Source organism: Oryx dammah, unplaced genomic scaffold (assembly GCF_014754425.2).
Source record: "Oryx dammah isolate SB20612 unplaced genomic scaffold, SCBI_Odam_1.1 HiC_scaffold_11050, whole genome shotgun sequence".
NCBI classification, from domain to species: domain Eukaryota; kingdom Metazoa; phylum Chordata; class Mammalia; order Artiodactyla; family Bovidae; genus Oryx; species Oryx dammah.
In genome coordinates, this window is record NW_024080444.1 from 10,055,942 (window position 1) to 10,072,811 (window position 16,870).

General features: G+C 39.0%; 1 protein-coding gene across 2 annotated transcripts in view; it reads right to left on the reverse strand.

Moving 5' to 3' along the window:
• Positions 1-16,870, reverse strand: part of LOC120860208 (lysine-specific demethylase 4C) — a 404,469-nt gene that overhangs the window by 226,088 nt on the left and 161,511 nt on the right. The window lies entirely within an intron of this gene.

A 16,870-nucleotide genomic window follows, 5' to 3' on the forward strand; every position in this document is an offset into this window, starting at 1 on the left:
TCCCACATCACCATTTCTGAAAGAACTAAAGAAGGCTTTGGAAATGAGGCACAGAGAGAGGTGAGGTGGTGCAGCTCTGGTCTGTTCCAACCTGAGCTACAGGCAACTGGCTGCCACGTGCTCTTTCAGTCATGTCATAAAGACTGAGAATGATTTTGTATTAGATAATAATGTAGCCATATATGCCATTCGAGGCTAGTGACTTGCCATGGAAATTAAAGTTAATACATCGAATTATGAGACACTTGGATATAAAAACAGTATTTTTCTCTACAACTGAGTTAACTGACTTGTTACTGACTGGTAAGGTAAATATGGAAAGCCAAAAGATTGTAACCATTTCACAAATCAAAAAGAAGGAAGCTGAAAAATTTCCAAGTTCCCAGTTTTGAAAGTCATCGTGATCATGCCATTAACTACAAACTGGTCACACTTCCTTTCCAGGAGGCATACTTGATAAGGCTGCAGCACAAATTCCATGCAAACATGCCAGCATGTCATCTCCAAATATGGGAGAGCCAAAAGTTTACCTGAATCCAAGTCAAGGAATTTCTGCTCAGCTCCTGGATAAGAAGCCACTACACTGGCTCGGTGGGGCCTGAGTCATGGTCCAGTGTTGTTGTTTAGTCGTTAAGTTGTGTCCAACTCTTTGCAATCTCATGGACTGTAGCCCGCCAGGCTCCTCTGCGCATGAGATTTCCCAGGCAAGAATACTGGAGTGTTGCCATTTCCATCTCCAGGGGACTTCCCAGCCAGGGATCGAATCCACATCTCCTGCACTGGCAGGCAGATTCTTTACCACTGAGCCACCAGGGAAGTCCCCCGTGGTCCACTGCCCTCCCTGAGAAAGAAAGAGTGAACCAAGGGCAAGGAACAAAATAGCCAGCTTTGTCTCCATTCGAAATGAACAGCAAAAACCTACTGACAAGGACAGCTGCACACAGATGCTTTATCCCACCTATTGATTGATTGCTCTTGTAATCAATGATGTTTGGACATAACACTGATCAAAAAATTATCCCCTTAAAGCTGTATCCACTCCTTTCAACCCATACTAGAATTTCTGCTAAAACATAGAGAGGAACCCAGACATAAGCTCTACACTCTTAAGTCCTGACACTCTGATCATTCAGTTACCAGCACTGTGCCCTTTAAACTCCTACTATACTCACCTGTTTACAAACAGGAGGCCCAGTGATCAAGTGCTGAACCACCACGAGTGAATGATTGCTCACATTAACCAAGAGCTCCCATTCTTTCAAGAGAAATTCCCTGATGCCTCTGGAGTTACTAGAGATGGAAGTAAAGTAATCAGAAACAGAATTCAGCCTTCAATTCTTAAGCTGCCATATTCTGTTCCTGATCAACTTACTTAACCTCAAATTGAACTGAGTAAGAATTTTCTGATTTTTTCCAAGTTCTAAAATCTTTGAAATATGGAGAATATATACGAGATTTTGAATGAACTACCTAACAAGAATCGCTGGCTTTGATTTTCCTTTTGGGGCTCATATTCTTTTGAGAAATTACTTAGAAGTCTAAATCATTTAAAGTAGCTGTTCTTAACCTGGTAAAAGTTACTGTTTACAATCAGATAAAAAGCTATGAACCTAAACTTTAGAAAAATATACATAGGAGCTATACAAGGATTTTTCATAGAATTTTATAGGTTTCACAAAACACTAAGGTCTCTCCTTGGACCCCAGGCTAAATGCTTCTGAAAGGAAGAGTGAAGATCATGTCCTGTGCATTTTGTCTAACTTACTTGGTAAGTGTGGCTACCAGAAGAGTTCATTATCACATAAAATCTATAATTGTACTCAATATGACAAACATTGAGGGCTTATATGTGGAGGAATTCTGCAGGGTTCTAAGAAAGCCCAGAGTTAATAAAAGCACAGCCCCATTCTTCTAAGAGCATAAAAACTAATGAACAACAAAGGCATTTATATAACCAATGACTGTACATATTCAAACAGTCCCAGGAACAAGTCATACTTCATGGGGAAGGGGGTTGAAGCAGACACTGAAAGTGAGTTGAAGCAGACACTGAAAGATACAAAGGATCAAAACTGCTAGACAGTGAAAGGATGGAAGGGTAGGGAGGTTCAGCCAGAAAGGGTACTGCCTGGTCCGTCAATGTGGATACAGAATAAAAGGTAATATTTGAGAATGGAGTGAAAGAGCACAGACAGCCTCTGCGGGAAATCTTGTTTACTGATACCCCAACAACTACTTGAAAGTATGTGATGTGATACCCAATGAGATAGTAGAACATTAGGAAAATCAATGTATTTACTACCATCACCCAGAATTAATTCCATAACAGCACCTGGGGAAAAAAAAAATCCTTAGTTCTCTCACAGTTCACCATTCATACCTGAGGATCAGCAGGAAAAGGTCAGCATGAATTGGGGAAATGTTTGTATAACATCGTACAGTGAGACTTATTTGAAACAAAATGTTACTCTCTTAAATACAGTTTTCCAAATGAGCTATCAAAGTCAATTTTGTATTTCATACTCTAATAAAAGAATGCTTTGTGATCTAGGCAGCTTAGGACTGTCTCCAGAGCAATTTGAAAAACAAAGGAGCTGATTAGATTATTGCTTTGGAAGGATTAACTGTTTCTCTTAAAAATGAATGCAAACAGCCAAGTTAATTCAAACCATAGGTCAAAGCAGAATAAATCATGTTGAAATCTTTCAATTTTATCTTCAAAAAATAAAGGCTGGGAGAGCCTTTACTCCATCGTGGATCAAAGTTACTGAGCAAGCAAAAGTGATTGAATAAACAGACTGTTATAAGCCATCAGCTCATTCGAGTGAGAACTCTCTAGTTGTCTTAGTGAAAGGAAGATGCTTGATGCTTTTCATAATAAATATCCATTCACAAAATGTGCTGAAATGAATAAAAAAGATCTATTGCCAAGTCCAGCTATTTCACAGAGAAAAGTTGGCAAGGAACTTTGTAACACCTAAAATAGAAAAGTATCAATTAATCATGAAAATGGCTCAGATAACATGTTAAATTTCATTACATATTATCATAGTCATATCTTCAGCCATTTGTTAAAAAAAAAAAAATCACATAAAAATGCAAGTACTAGTCTTCTCAAGAAGTAAAACCTTTAAAAAATATGTGTTGGGCCTCCCCACACCAACTGCAAAGTTAAAACTCACTGGAGTAATGCTGAAAAGTGACAAAAAATACCAGGAGGAAAACAGTAAATACCTGGCGAGAACTATATAACCACTTAATGTGGTTTTCTTGCATTCACCTTTACAAAAGCACTTATGTCACTAGAATAATATCGCATCTGGTGCTTCTTTTACAACAGTTCCACAGTACAGTCATCTCTCAGTCTCCACTGTACTCTCTCCTTCCCGGAACCCCACCCCACCTCGAACACCACGGGTATCAAAATTCACAGACGTGCCAAGTCCCTTTTTAAAAATGGGGTATTTTTTTTTTTAAGTACTTACACATAACTTACACATATCCTCCTATATAGTTTAAACCATGTCTAGATTACTAATAATACCTAACACAATGTAAATGCCCCAGCAAACTCAAGTTTTGCTTTTGGAAATTTCTGGGTTCTTTTTCCAAATATTTTTGACCCGTAGTGAGTTGAATCCATGGATGCTGAAGCCACAGATAGGGAGGGCCAAATGTATTCTCCTACCTAACAGTGCCCCGCTGCATGTTACTAATCCTCTACCGTTACCTGCAGTAGTGCCATCAGGTTTCTGCTTTATTTCACTGTTACAAATAAAGATGAGCTGAACATCTTTACAAATAAAATCTTCCATGTGTAACTATTTCCCTAGATAAAATTCTTATAAGTAAAATGCCAGATCATGGGATATGCCAACTTTTTAAAATTTTTCAGACATTTTTGTGACTTTTCTTTCATAAAGACACTTTATGTGTCACCAGCAATATATTTTAAGTCAAGTTCATTCTTATAATCTCTAGTTGTTGTATTTCTTAAATTATGAATGAAATGACAGCAAAGCAAGGCAAATTTTCAAAATGTTAATTATTCTGCTCCTAATATTTAAAGAACAAAGAGGGCTTCTCTGGTGGCTCAGTGGTAAAGAATCTGTCTGCCAATGCAGAAGAAATGGGTTCAATCCCTGGTTCAGGAAGATCCCGCATGCTGCGGAGCAAATAGGCCCATGTGCCACAACTATTGAGCCTGTGCTCCAGAGCCTGGAGGGTACAGTTATGGAGCCCATGTGCTGCGTCTGCTGAAGCGCAAGTGCCCTAGAGCCCCTGCTGCCCAACAAGAGAAGCCACCACACTGAGAGGCCCACCCCTGGCAACCAGAGAACAAGCCCTGCTTGCTGCAACTAGAGAATAGCAATGAAGACCCAGCACAGCCAAAAACAAATACCTTTTTATAAAAAAGTTTGCCCACATTAAAAAAATAAAAAGAACGAAGAGAAGACATCTAAATATGCTGAAATTGACAAAAACATCTCAATTTTCATAAACTGTATATGAATAACATGTCTTTAAATAGTATTGCTAGTTACTGCTAGTATGATTTTACACGCAATTTATTAACTAACATTATACCTATAAGTTGCTGTCCTATTATACTGATCTATAGGTTGCACATGGTTTCAACAGTTTAACAGCTAAAATAGTCAATTAGTCAATTCTAGTTAAAGGAAATACTTAACAGCCTCCATCATATGTAGGCATTCTTGATGCCAGTTCCCAAGACATTCCTCAATTGCTTAGAAAGGCAACTCCCAATAACAAACAAGATGCAATAAGTGATGCCCAAATGTCATAGGATCTATCAATCTCCCTATGAGAAACTGAACATAGAAATATTGTAGCTGCAAGGAACTACTATTGGACTTCTGAGTCCAAAAAACAAGTTACATTGTGGGTTTTTACTATATAGCTCAAAGGCATATAGGTGCCCTTGGAAGTTGCAAAATTAACTATCAAGAAATGTGAATCCTCTAGGCTAGAAAAAGCCAAACATACCTAGAACCTGTTTGAGAATGGTATGTTAACTGAAATGTAATATATTGGGAGAATAAAAGTATAAAATACCTCTGCTTTCCCTTTAACCCATTAATACAGAGTTGAATACAATATCTCAAAATCCAAAAAGAACAGCAGTTTATAACACTGATCTCACTCTTCATTCTAAAAAAGTTAGGATTGAAAAAAATGGAAAAGTCATATATACCATCTCCATATTATTACCATTTATGTTTCTATAAGGTTTAATTGTATATACATGTAACTGATATTGTATATTACATTATATATAATATATATGACATATGCATGATATATATTTTTATATAGATAAAATTATATATATGTATCTCAGAGCCTAATTCTTTTGTTCACATGTATCAAATATCTGGTACAAGGAATTACCACTACTGCTGTGTCTCTGCTAAGGAGTTAACTGAAACTAATGAATGCTGCCTAATAATTCCTGTAGAATTTAGGCAGCTTTGCAAAGTTATTCATATTAACAAGAAATCAAATTATGTAATATCTTTGATCTTATGTAGACTTACTGTGGTTTATCATTTTGAAATGTATAGAAATACTGAATGACTATGCTGTGCAAAAAGAATTAACATAGTTAATTCAGTTACACTTCAGAAACAAACTCATGAAAAAAAAAGAGATCAGATTTGTGGTTACGAGAGCCAAGGTTTAGGCAAGCAGAAATTAGGTGAAGGTAATTAAAAAGTACAAACTTCCAGTTATAAGATAAGCAAGTACTGTGGATGTAAGGTGAAACATGATAAATATAACTAACACTGCCATCACATCTAAAGAGTAAATCCTAAGAACTCTCACCATGAGGAGAAACTTTTTTTTTTCTATATCTTTAATTTTATATCTGCATGATGTAATAGATGTTCACTAAATTTATTATGGTAAGCATTTCATGATGTATGAAAATCAAATCATCATGCTGAATACCTTAAGCTTATATAGTGTTTAAAGTTAATTACATCTCAATAAAAATGGAACAAAATTTTTAATAAAATACTTTAGGCAGAAAAAAATCAATTTTTGCATAAACCACAAAACAGAAACTTTTATTTTAATGCAACTAGTTGCTGCTGCCAAGTGGCTTCAGTCGTGTCCGACTCTGTGCGACCCCATAGACGGCAGCCCACCAGGCTCCCCTGTCCCTGATTTTCTCCAGGCAAGAACACTGGAGTGGGTTGCCATTTCCTTCTCCAATGTATGAAAGTGAAAAGTGAAAGTGAAGTTGCTCATTCATGTCTGACTCTTCGTGACCCCATGGACTGCAGCCTACCAGGCTCCTCCGTCCAAGGGATTTGCCAGGCAAGAGTACTGGAGTGGGGTGCCATTGCCTTTTCTTAAGTATCAGCAAAGATTATCAATTTTTAGGGCTTCCCAAGTGGTTCAGTGGTAAATAACTAGTTACTAGTTAGTTACTAGTTAGCAACTAGTTAGTAACTCTTAAAACTACAGATTAAAAAGAGTGATATTACAATTAATATAAGGTAACTTTATTTCCTTTCAGAAGTAACCATAATGGTAATTCAATTTATACTGCTAGACTGAAACTCAACTGAATAAAGGAAATACAGCATCTCTCCCAGAGTAAAAAGAAAATCAAATTACATTTGGAAGCCTAATAATGAGCAAAGCTATATGGGTAAGAAACAACTATGGGATGAAGAGACCAATAAAAAAATGAAAACTCAGGCACAAATGCAAATGATTCTCAGTGTTTACAGCAGTGCCTCTCAGATCTGATATATATTACCCTCTCAGATCTGATATATATTACACTCTCATATCTGATACTATTACCTCTCAGAGCTGATGATATTACCTTCTCAGATCTGATACATATTACCCTATTAGATCTAATACATAATACCATCTCAGTGCTGATACATATTACCCTCTCAGATCTGATAAATATTATCATCTCAAATCGGATACATATTACCCTGTCAGATCTCATACATATTACAATTTCCTGACAAGCTTGGAAAAATACAAATAAACAGTTCACACACCCAGTTCAGTTCAGTTCAGTTGCTCAGTCCTGTCCAACTCTTGCGACCCCTTGCGACCCCAAGAATCTCAGCACGCCAGGCCTCCCTGTCCATCACCAACTCCCGGAGTTCACTCAGACTCATGTCCATCAAGTCGGTGATGTCATCCAGCCATCTCATCCTCTGTCATTCCCTTCTCCTCCTGCCCCCAATTCCTCACAGCATCAGGGTCTTTTCCAATGAGTCAACTCTTCGCATGAGGTGGCCAAAGTATTGGAGTTTCAGCTTCAGCATCAGTCCTTCCAATGAACACCCAGGACTGATCTCCTTTAGAATGGACTGGTTGGATCTCCCTGCAGTCCAACGGACTCTCAAGAGTCTTCTCCAACACCATAGTTCAAAAGCATCAATTCTTCAGCACTCAGCTTTCTTCATAGTCCAACTCTCATATGCATATATGACCACTGGAAAAACCACAGCCTTGACTAGACAGACCTTTCTGGGCAAAGTAATGTCTCTGCTTTTGAATATGCTATCTAGGTTGGTCCTAAATTTCCTTCAAAGGAGTAAGCCTTTTTTAATTTCATAGCTGCAGTCACCATCTGCAGTGATTTTGGAGCCCTCAAAAATAAAGTCTGACACTATTTTCACTGTTTCCCCATCTATTTCCCATGAAGTGATGGGACCAGATGCCATGATCTTCGTTTTCTGAATGTTGAGCTTTAAGCCAACTTTTTCATTCTCCTCTTTCACTTTCATCAAGAGGCTTTTTAGTTCCTCTTCACTTTCTGCCATAACGGTGGTGTCATCTGCATATCTGAAGTTACTGATATTTCTCCTGGCAATCCTAATTCCAGCCTGTGCTTCTTCCAGCACAGCGTTTCTCATGACGTATTGTGCATATAAGTTAAATGAGCAGGGTGACAATATACAGCCTTGACGTACTCCTTTCCCACTTTGGAACCAGTCTATCATTCTATGTCCAGTTCTAACAGCTGTTTCTTGACTTCCATACAGGTTTCTAAGGAAGCAGGTAAGGTGGCTGGTATTCCCATCTCTTTAAGACTTTCCCACAGTTTGTTGTGATCCACACAGTTAAAGGCTTTAGCGTAGACAATGAAGCAGAAGTAAATGTTTTTCTGGAATTCTCTTCCTTTTTCAATGATCCAGCGGATGTTGGCAATTTGATCTCTGGTTCCTCTGCCTTTTCTAAATCCAGCTTGTGAAAGTGAATTGGAAGATGGCGGAGGAATAGGAAGGGAAGACCACTTTCTCCCTCACAAATTCCTCAAAAGATCATTTCAACGCGGAGCAAACTCCACAAAACAACCTCTGAATGCAGGCAGAGGACATCAGGCAACCAGAAAAGCAGATCATTGTCTTCAAAAACAGGTAGGAAAAAATATAAAAGACGAGAAAAGAGACAAAGGAGGTGGGGAGGGAGCTCCGTCCCGGGAAGGGAAGCCCGTCCCGGGAAGGGAATTCTAAGAAGAGAGGTTTCCAAATACAAGGGAACACTCTCCCTGCCGGGTCTGTGGCGAGCCTTGGAAACACAGAGGGCAACATAACAGGAAGGAAAAACAAATAAATAATTAAAACCGACAGATTACAAGCCCAACAGTAACTCCCCCAGCGGAAAAGCAGCGCAGACGCCTGCATCCGCCACTAGCAAATGGGGGCAGGGCAGGGAAGTGCGGGAGGCGCGGGCTGCCGTACTCCAATCGGGCAGGAACGCCCCACGCGTAACCAGAGCGATCGAACTTGGGCTAGCAAACCAGACTGGGGGATAGCTACCACGCGAAAAGCTCTCGAACATAAAACGCCGCCAGGACCGCGCACAGAACAAAGGACGGAATGGAAATAGCCGGCTGCAGACCATCCCCCGCCAGGGACAGGCAGCCAGAGCCGTAAGGGCTGGAAAGGGGCAATCGCAGCCCCGGAGAGACTTTACCTAACAAACTGCAGGCAGGCTTCTTTGCTGAGACTTCTGGGGGTGCTGGACAGTCACCATCTGCCTCACGAGGAGCCCCAGCAGTACACCCAGAAAACTGAGCAGTAGAGACAGAGAAGGGGACAAGTCGCGGCGACCGCGCTCGCCAAGCTCCTGAGCTGCTCGGACCTGGGAGGGGCGCAGGGCGCAGTCCCAGCCAAGTCTGTGCCTCTGAGGGCTACCTGGGCGCCAAACCTGAGCGGCCTGGACTGGGGAGGTGCGCGCAGCCTGGGGCCGGCCTCCGACTGTTCCTGGCTGAGCACCCTGGAGCCGGAGCGGTTTGTTCGCTGTGGTGGGAGACAGGTCCAGCGGGGCTGAGACGCTGTGTGCCCACGACAGTGCTATTTGTTTGCAGCATCCCCCCCTCCCCACAGCGCGTCTGAACTAGTGAGCCTAAAAAAAAAACAAAAAGTGTCCACCACCGCCCCCCTGTGTCTGGACGGAACTCAGACACTGAAGAGACCAGCAAACAGAAGAAGTCAAACAGAGGGAACCGCCTTGGAAGTGACCTCACACGGCCCATAACATCAGAGAAGGGCCAGATATATCTTCACTATTTTTACAATCATTCCTTTTTTTTTTTTTTGCTTTTTTTTCCCTAACTTTTTTAAAAATTGTTAAGTCTTCTATTTCTCCTCTAATTTTTAATTTCTATAACTATTACTTTTCAAAAAAAAAAAAAGACTACTTTTTTAAGGCAAACACCATATATAGTCTTTATGAGGTTGTTGTTGGTATTTCTTTTTTAATCTTGTTTTTTTTTTCTTTTTTTTATTATTTTTTTCTTTTTTTCTTTCTTCCTTCTGCTTCTTCTCTTTAATATTGTATTTTTGAAAATCCAACCTCTACTCTAGCTTTTTTAATCTTTGCTTTTCGGTTTTTGTTGTCAATTTTGTACATTTCAAAACCCAATTTTACCTGACAGCGAGATTACTGGCTTGACCACTCTCTCCTCCTTTTGGACTCTCCTTTTTCTCCACCAGGTGGCCTCTGTCTCTCCCCCCCAACCCCCCATCTCTTTTATATCCAACTCTGTGATTCTCTGTGTGTTCTAGATGGTGGAGAACACCTAAGGAACTGATTACTGGCTGGACTTGTCTCTCTCCTTTTCATTACTCTCTCTTACCCTCCTGGCCACCTCTGTCTACTTCCTCCCTCTCCTCTTCCCTGTATAACTCCGTGAATACCTCTGAGCAGTCCAGACTATGGAGCACACATAAGGAAGTGACTATTGACTAGCTTGCTCTCTCCTCTTTTGATCTCACCACATCTCATTCCAGTCACCTCTAACTACCCCCTCCCTCTTCTTTTCTCCATGTAACCCAGTGAACCTCTCTGGGTGTCCCTCAATGTGGAGAAACCTTTCATCTTTAACCTAGATGTTTTATCATCGGCGCTGTATAGATGGAGAAGTCTAGAGACCACTGTAAAAATAAAACCGAAAATCAGAAGCAGGAGGCTTAAGTCCAAAGCTTGAGAACATCAGAGAACTCCTGAATTCAGGGAACATTAAGCAACAGGAGCTCATCAAACGCTTCCATACCTACACTGAAACAAAGCTCTACCCAAGGGCCAACAAGTTCCAGAACAAGACATATCACACAAATTCTCCAGCAACACAGGAACACACCCCTGAGCTTCAATATACAGGCAGCTTAAAGTTACTCCAAAACTTTAGACATCTCATAACCCATTACTGGTCACTCCACTGCACTCCAGAGAGAAGAAACCCAGCTGCACCCACCGGACCTCCAACACAAGCCTCCCTAACCAGGAAACCTTGACAAGCCACTGATACAACCCCACCCACAGTGAGGAAGCTCCACAATAAAGAGAACTACACAAATTCCCAGAATATAAAAAGGCCATCCCAAACACAGCAATATAACCAAGATGAAGAGACAGAGGAATACTCAGCAGGTAAAGGAACAGGAGAAATGCCCACCAAACCAAACAAAAGAGGGATAGGGAATCTACCTGAGAAAGAATTCCAAATATTGATAGTGAAAATGATCCAAAATCTTGAAATCAAAATGGAATCACAGATAAATAGCCTAGAGACAAGGATTGAGAAGATGCAAGAAAGGTTTAACAAGGACCTAGAAGAAATAAAAAAGAGTCAATATACAATGAATAACACAATAAATGAGATCAGAAACACTCTGGAGGCAACAAATAGTAGAATAATGGAGGTAGAAGATACGATTAGTGAAATAGAAGATAGAATGGTAGAAATACATGAATCAGAGAGAAAAAAAAGAAAAACGAATTAAAAGAAATGAGGACAATCTCAGAGACCTCCAGGACAATATGAAACGCTCCAGCATTCGAATTATAGGAGTCCCAGAAGAAGAAGACAAAAAGAAAGACCATGAGAAAATCCTTGAGGAGATAATAGTTGAAAACTTCCCTAAAATGGGGAAGGAAATAATCACCCAAGTCCAAGAAACACAGAGTTCCAAATAGGATAAACCCAAGGCGAAACACCCCAAGACACATATTAATCAAATTAACAAAGATCAACCACAAAGAACAACTATTAAAAGCAGCAAGGGAAAAACAACAACGCACAAGGGGATTCCCATAAGGATAACAGCTGATCTCTCAATAGAAACTCTTCAGGACGGGAGGGAATGGCAAGACATACTTAAAGTGATGAAAGAAAATAACCTACAGCCCAGATTACTATACCCAGCAAGGATCTCATTCAAATACGAAGGAGAAATCAAAAGCTTTACAGACAAGCAAAAGCTGAGAGAATTCAGCACCACCAAACCAACTCTCCAACAAATTCTAAAGGATATTCTCTAGACAGGAAACACAAAAAGGGAGTATAAACGCGAACCCAAAATAATAAAGTAAATGGCAACAGGATCATACTTATCAATAATTACCTTAAACGTAAATGGATTGAATGCCCCAACCAAAAGGCAAAGACTGGCCGAATGGATACAAAAACAAGAACCCTCTATATGCTGCTTACAAGAGACCCACCTCAAAACAAGGGACACATACAGTCTGAAAGTGAAGGGTTGGAAAAAGATATTCCATGCAAATAAGAGACCAAAAGAAAGCAGGAGTGGCAATACTCATATCCAATAAAATAGACTTTAAAACAAAGGCTGTGAAAAGAGACAAAGAAGGCCCCTACATAATGATCAATGGATCAATCCAAGAAGAAGATATAACAATTATAAATATATATGCACGCAATATAGGAGCACCACAATATGTAGGACAAATGCTAACAAGTATGAAAGGGGAAATTAACAACAACACAATAATAGTGGGAGACTTTAATACCCCACTCACACCTATGGACAGATCAACTAAACAGAAAATTAACAAAGAAACGCAAACTTTAAATGATACATTAGACCAGTTAGACCTAATTGATATCTATAGGACATTTCACCCCAAAACAATGAATTTCACCTTTTTCTCAAGTGCTCATGGAACCTTCTCCAGGATAGATCACATCCTGGGCCATAAATATAACCTTGATAAATTCAAAAAAATCGAAATCATTCCAAGCATCTTTTCTGACCGTAATGCACTAAGATTAGATCTCAATCACAGGAGGAAATCTATTAAAAATTCCAACATATGGAGGCTGAACAACACGCTTCTGAATAACCAACAAATCACAGAAGAAATCAAAAAAGAAATCAAAATATGCATAGAAACTAATGAAAATGAAAACACAACAAACCAAAATCTGTGGGATACTATAAAAGCAGTGCTAAGAGGAAAGTTCACAGCAATACAGGCATACCTCAAGAAACAAGAAAAAAGTCAAATAAATAACCTAACTCTACACCTAAAGCAACTAGAAAAGGAAGAATTGGAGAACCCCAGAGTTAGCAGAAGGAAAGAAATCTTAAAAATTAGGGCAGAAATAAATGCAAAAGAAACAAAAGAGACCATAGCAAAAATCAACAAAGCCAAAAGCTGGTTCTTTGAAAGGATAAATAAAATTGACAGACCATTAGCCAGACTCATCAAGAAGCAAAGAGAGAAAAATCAAATCAATAAAATTAGAAATGAAAATGGAGAGATCACAACAGACAACACAGATATACAAAGGATCATAAGAGACTACTATCAGCAATTATATGCCAATAAAATGGACAACTTGGAAGAAATGGACAAATTCTTAGAAAAGTACAATTTTCCAAAACTGAACCAGGAAGAAATAGATAATCTTAACAGACCCATCACAAGCATGGAAATTGAAACTGTAATCAGAAATCTTCCAGCAAACAAAAGCCCAGGTCCAGACGGCTTCACAGCTGAATTGTAACAAAAATTTTGAGAAGAGTTAACACCTATCCTACTCAAACTCTTCCAGAAAATTGCAAAAGAAGGGAAACTTCCAAACTCATTCTATGAGGCCACCATCACCCTAGTACCAAAACCTGACAAAGATACTACAAAAAAAGAAAACTACAGGCCAATATCACTGATGAACATAGATGCAAAACTCCTCAACAAAATTCTAGCAATCAGAATCCAACAACACATTAAAAAGATTGTACACCATGACCAAGTGGGCTTTATCCCAGGGATGCAAGGATTCTTCAACATCCACAAATCAATCAATGTAATTCACCACATTAACAAATTGAAAAATAAAAGCCATATGATTATCTCAATAGATGCAGAGAAGGCCTTTGACAAAATTCAACATCCATTTATGATAAAAACTCTCCAGAAAGCAGGAATAGAAGGAACATACCTCAACATAATAAAAGCTATATATGACAAACCAACCACAAACATTATCCTCAATGGTGAAAAATTGAAAGCATTTCCCCTAAAGTCAGGAACAAGACAAGGGTGCCCATTTTCACCACTACTATTCAACATAGTTCTGGAAGTTTTAGCCACAGCAATCAGAGCAGAAAAAGAAATAAAAGGAATCCAAATTGGAAAAGAAGAAGTAAAACTCTCTCACTGTTTGCAGATGACATGATCCTCTACATAGAAAACCCTAAAGACTCTACCAGAAAATTACTAGAGCTAATTAATGAATATAGTAAAGTTGCAGGATATAAAATCAACACACAGAAATCCCCTGCATTCCTATACACTAATAATGAGAAAGTAGAAAAAGAAATTAAGGAAACAATTCCATTCACCATTGCAACAAAAAGAATAAAATACTTAGGAATATATCTACCTAAAGAAACTAAAGACCTATATATAGAAAACTATAAAACACTGATGAAAGAAATCAAAGAGGACCCTAATAGATGGAGAAATATACCATGCTCATGGATCGGAAGAATCAATATAGTGAAAATGAGTATACTACCCAAAGCAATTTACAAATTCAATGCAATCCCTATCAAGTTTCCAGCGATATTTTCCACAGAACTAGAACAAATAATTTCAAGATTTGTATGGAAATACAAAAAACCACGAATAGCCAAAGCAATCTTGAGAAAGAACAATGGAACTGGAGGAATCAACCTGCCTGACTTCAGGCTCTACTACAAAGCCACAGTCATCAAGACACTATGGTATTGGCACAAAGACAGAAATATAGATCAGTGGAACAAAATAGAAAGCCCAGAGATAAATCCACACACATATGGACACCTTATCTTTGACAAAGGAGGCAAGAATATACAATGGAGTAAAGACAATCTCTTTAACAAATGGTGCTGGGAAAACTGGTCAACCACTTGTAAAAGAATGAAACTAGATCACTTTCTAACACCACACACAAAGATAAACTCAAAATGGATTAAAGATCTAAATGTAAGACCAGAAACTATAAAACTCCTAGAGGAGAACATAGGCAAAACACTCTCCGACATAAACCACAGCAGGATCCTCTATGATCCACCTCCCAGAATTCTGGAAATAAAAGCAAAAATAAACCAATGGGACCTAATTAAAATTAAAAGCTTCTCCACAACAAAGGCAAATATAAGCAAAGTGAAAAGACAGCCTTCCGAATGGGAGAAAATAATAGCAAATGAAGCAACTGACAAACAACTAATCTCAAAAATATACAAGCAACTCGTGCAGCTCAATTCCAGAAAAATAAACAACCCAATCAAAAAATGGGCCAAAGAACTAAATAGACATTTCTCCAGAGAAGACATACGGATGGCTAACAAACACATGAAAAGATGCTCAACATCACTCATTATTAGAGAAATGCAAATCAAAACCACAATGAGGTACCACTTCACACCAGTCAGAATGTCTGCGATCTGAAAATCTGCAAGCAATAAATGTTGGAGAGGGTGTGGAGAGAAGGGAACCCTCCTACACTGTTGGTGGGAATGCAAACTAGTACAGCCACTATGGAGAACAGTGTGGAGATTCCTTAAAAAATTGCAAATAGAACTACCTTATGACCCAGCAATCCCACTGCTGGGCATACACACTGAGGAAACCAGAATTGAAAGAGACACATGTACCCCAATGTTCATCGCAGCATTTTTTATAATAGGCAGGACATGGAAACAACCTAGATGTCCATCAGCAGATGAATGGATAAGAAAGCTGTGGTACATATACACAATGGAGTATTACTCAGCCATTAAAAAGAATACATTTGAATCAGTTCTGATGAGATGGATGAAACGGGAGCCGATTATACAGAGTGAAGTAAGCCAGAAAGAAAAACACCAATACAGTATACTAACACATATATATGGAATTTAGAAAGATGGCAATGATGACCCTTTATGCAGGACAGCAAAAAAGACACAGATGTGTATAACGGACTTTTGGACTCAGTGGGAGAGGGAGAGGGTGAGATGACTTGGGAGAATGGCATTGAAACATGTATAATATCATGTAAGAATCGAATTGCCAGTCTATGTCCAATGTGGGATATGGCACACTTGGGGCTGGTGCGTGGGGATGACCCAGAGAGATGTTGTGGGGAGGGGGGTGGGAGGGGGGTTCAGGTTTGGGAGCGCATGTACACCCGTGGTGGATTCATGTCAATGTATGGCAAAACCAATACAGAATTGTAAAGTAAAATAAAAAATAAATTAATTTTAAAAATAAATAAATAAATAAATCCAGCTTGAACATTTGGGAGTTCTCAGTTCACGTACTGTTGAAGCCTAGCTTGGAGAATTTTGAGCATTACTTTGTTAGCATGTGAAATGAGTACAACTGGGCAGTAGTTTGGACATTCTTTGGCACTGCCCTTCTTTGGGACTAGAATGAAAATTGACCTTTTTCCTGTCCTATGGCCACTGCTGAGTTTTCCAAATTTTCTAGCATATTGAGTTCAGCACTTCAACAGCATTATCTTTCAGGATTTGAAATAGCTCAGCTGGAATTCCATCACTTCCACTAGCTTTGTTCCTGACATGCTATAAAACACTAGTGGGCGCTGTCTCATGTAAAAGTAATAGCCATAAGATTCAGAACATAACCACTTAAATGACAAGTGTTAGTGGTTACTAGGTGTGAGAATAATTACAGAGAGGGAAAAAATATTCTGATGACTGAAACAGAAACAGACACGGCAAAACAGACAATAAAAAAGAAGAGCAAAGGAAACCAAATGGATGTATGCATTTGATAATTAAAACAAACCAGTTTCACACTCACAGACACAGAGAAAAGACTTGTGGTTGCCAAGGGGGTCGGGAGGGGATGGATGGATTGGGAGATTGGGACAGCAGATACAAACTATTATATATAGAATGGATAAACAACAAAGTCCTAAAGAAAACACAGAGAACTATAGTCAATCTCCTGTGATAAACCATAATGGAAAAGAATACTTTTAAAAAATATATATGTATATATATAAAACTGAATCACATTGCTATACAGAGGAAATTAACATAACATGGTACATCAA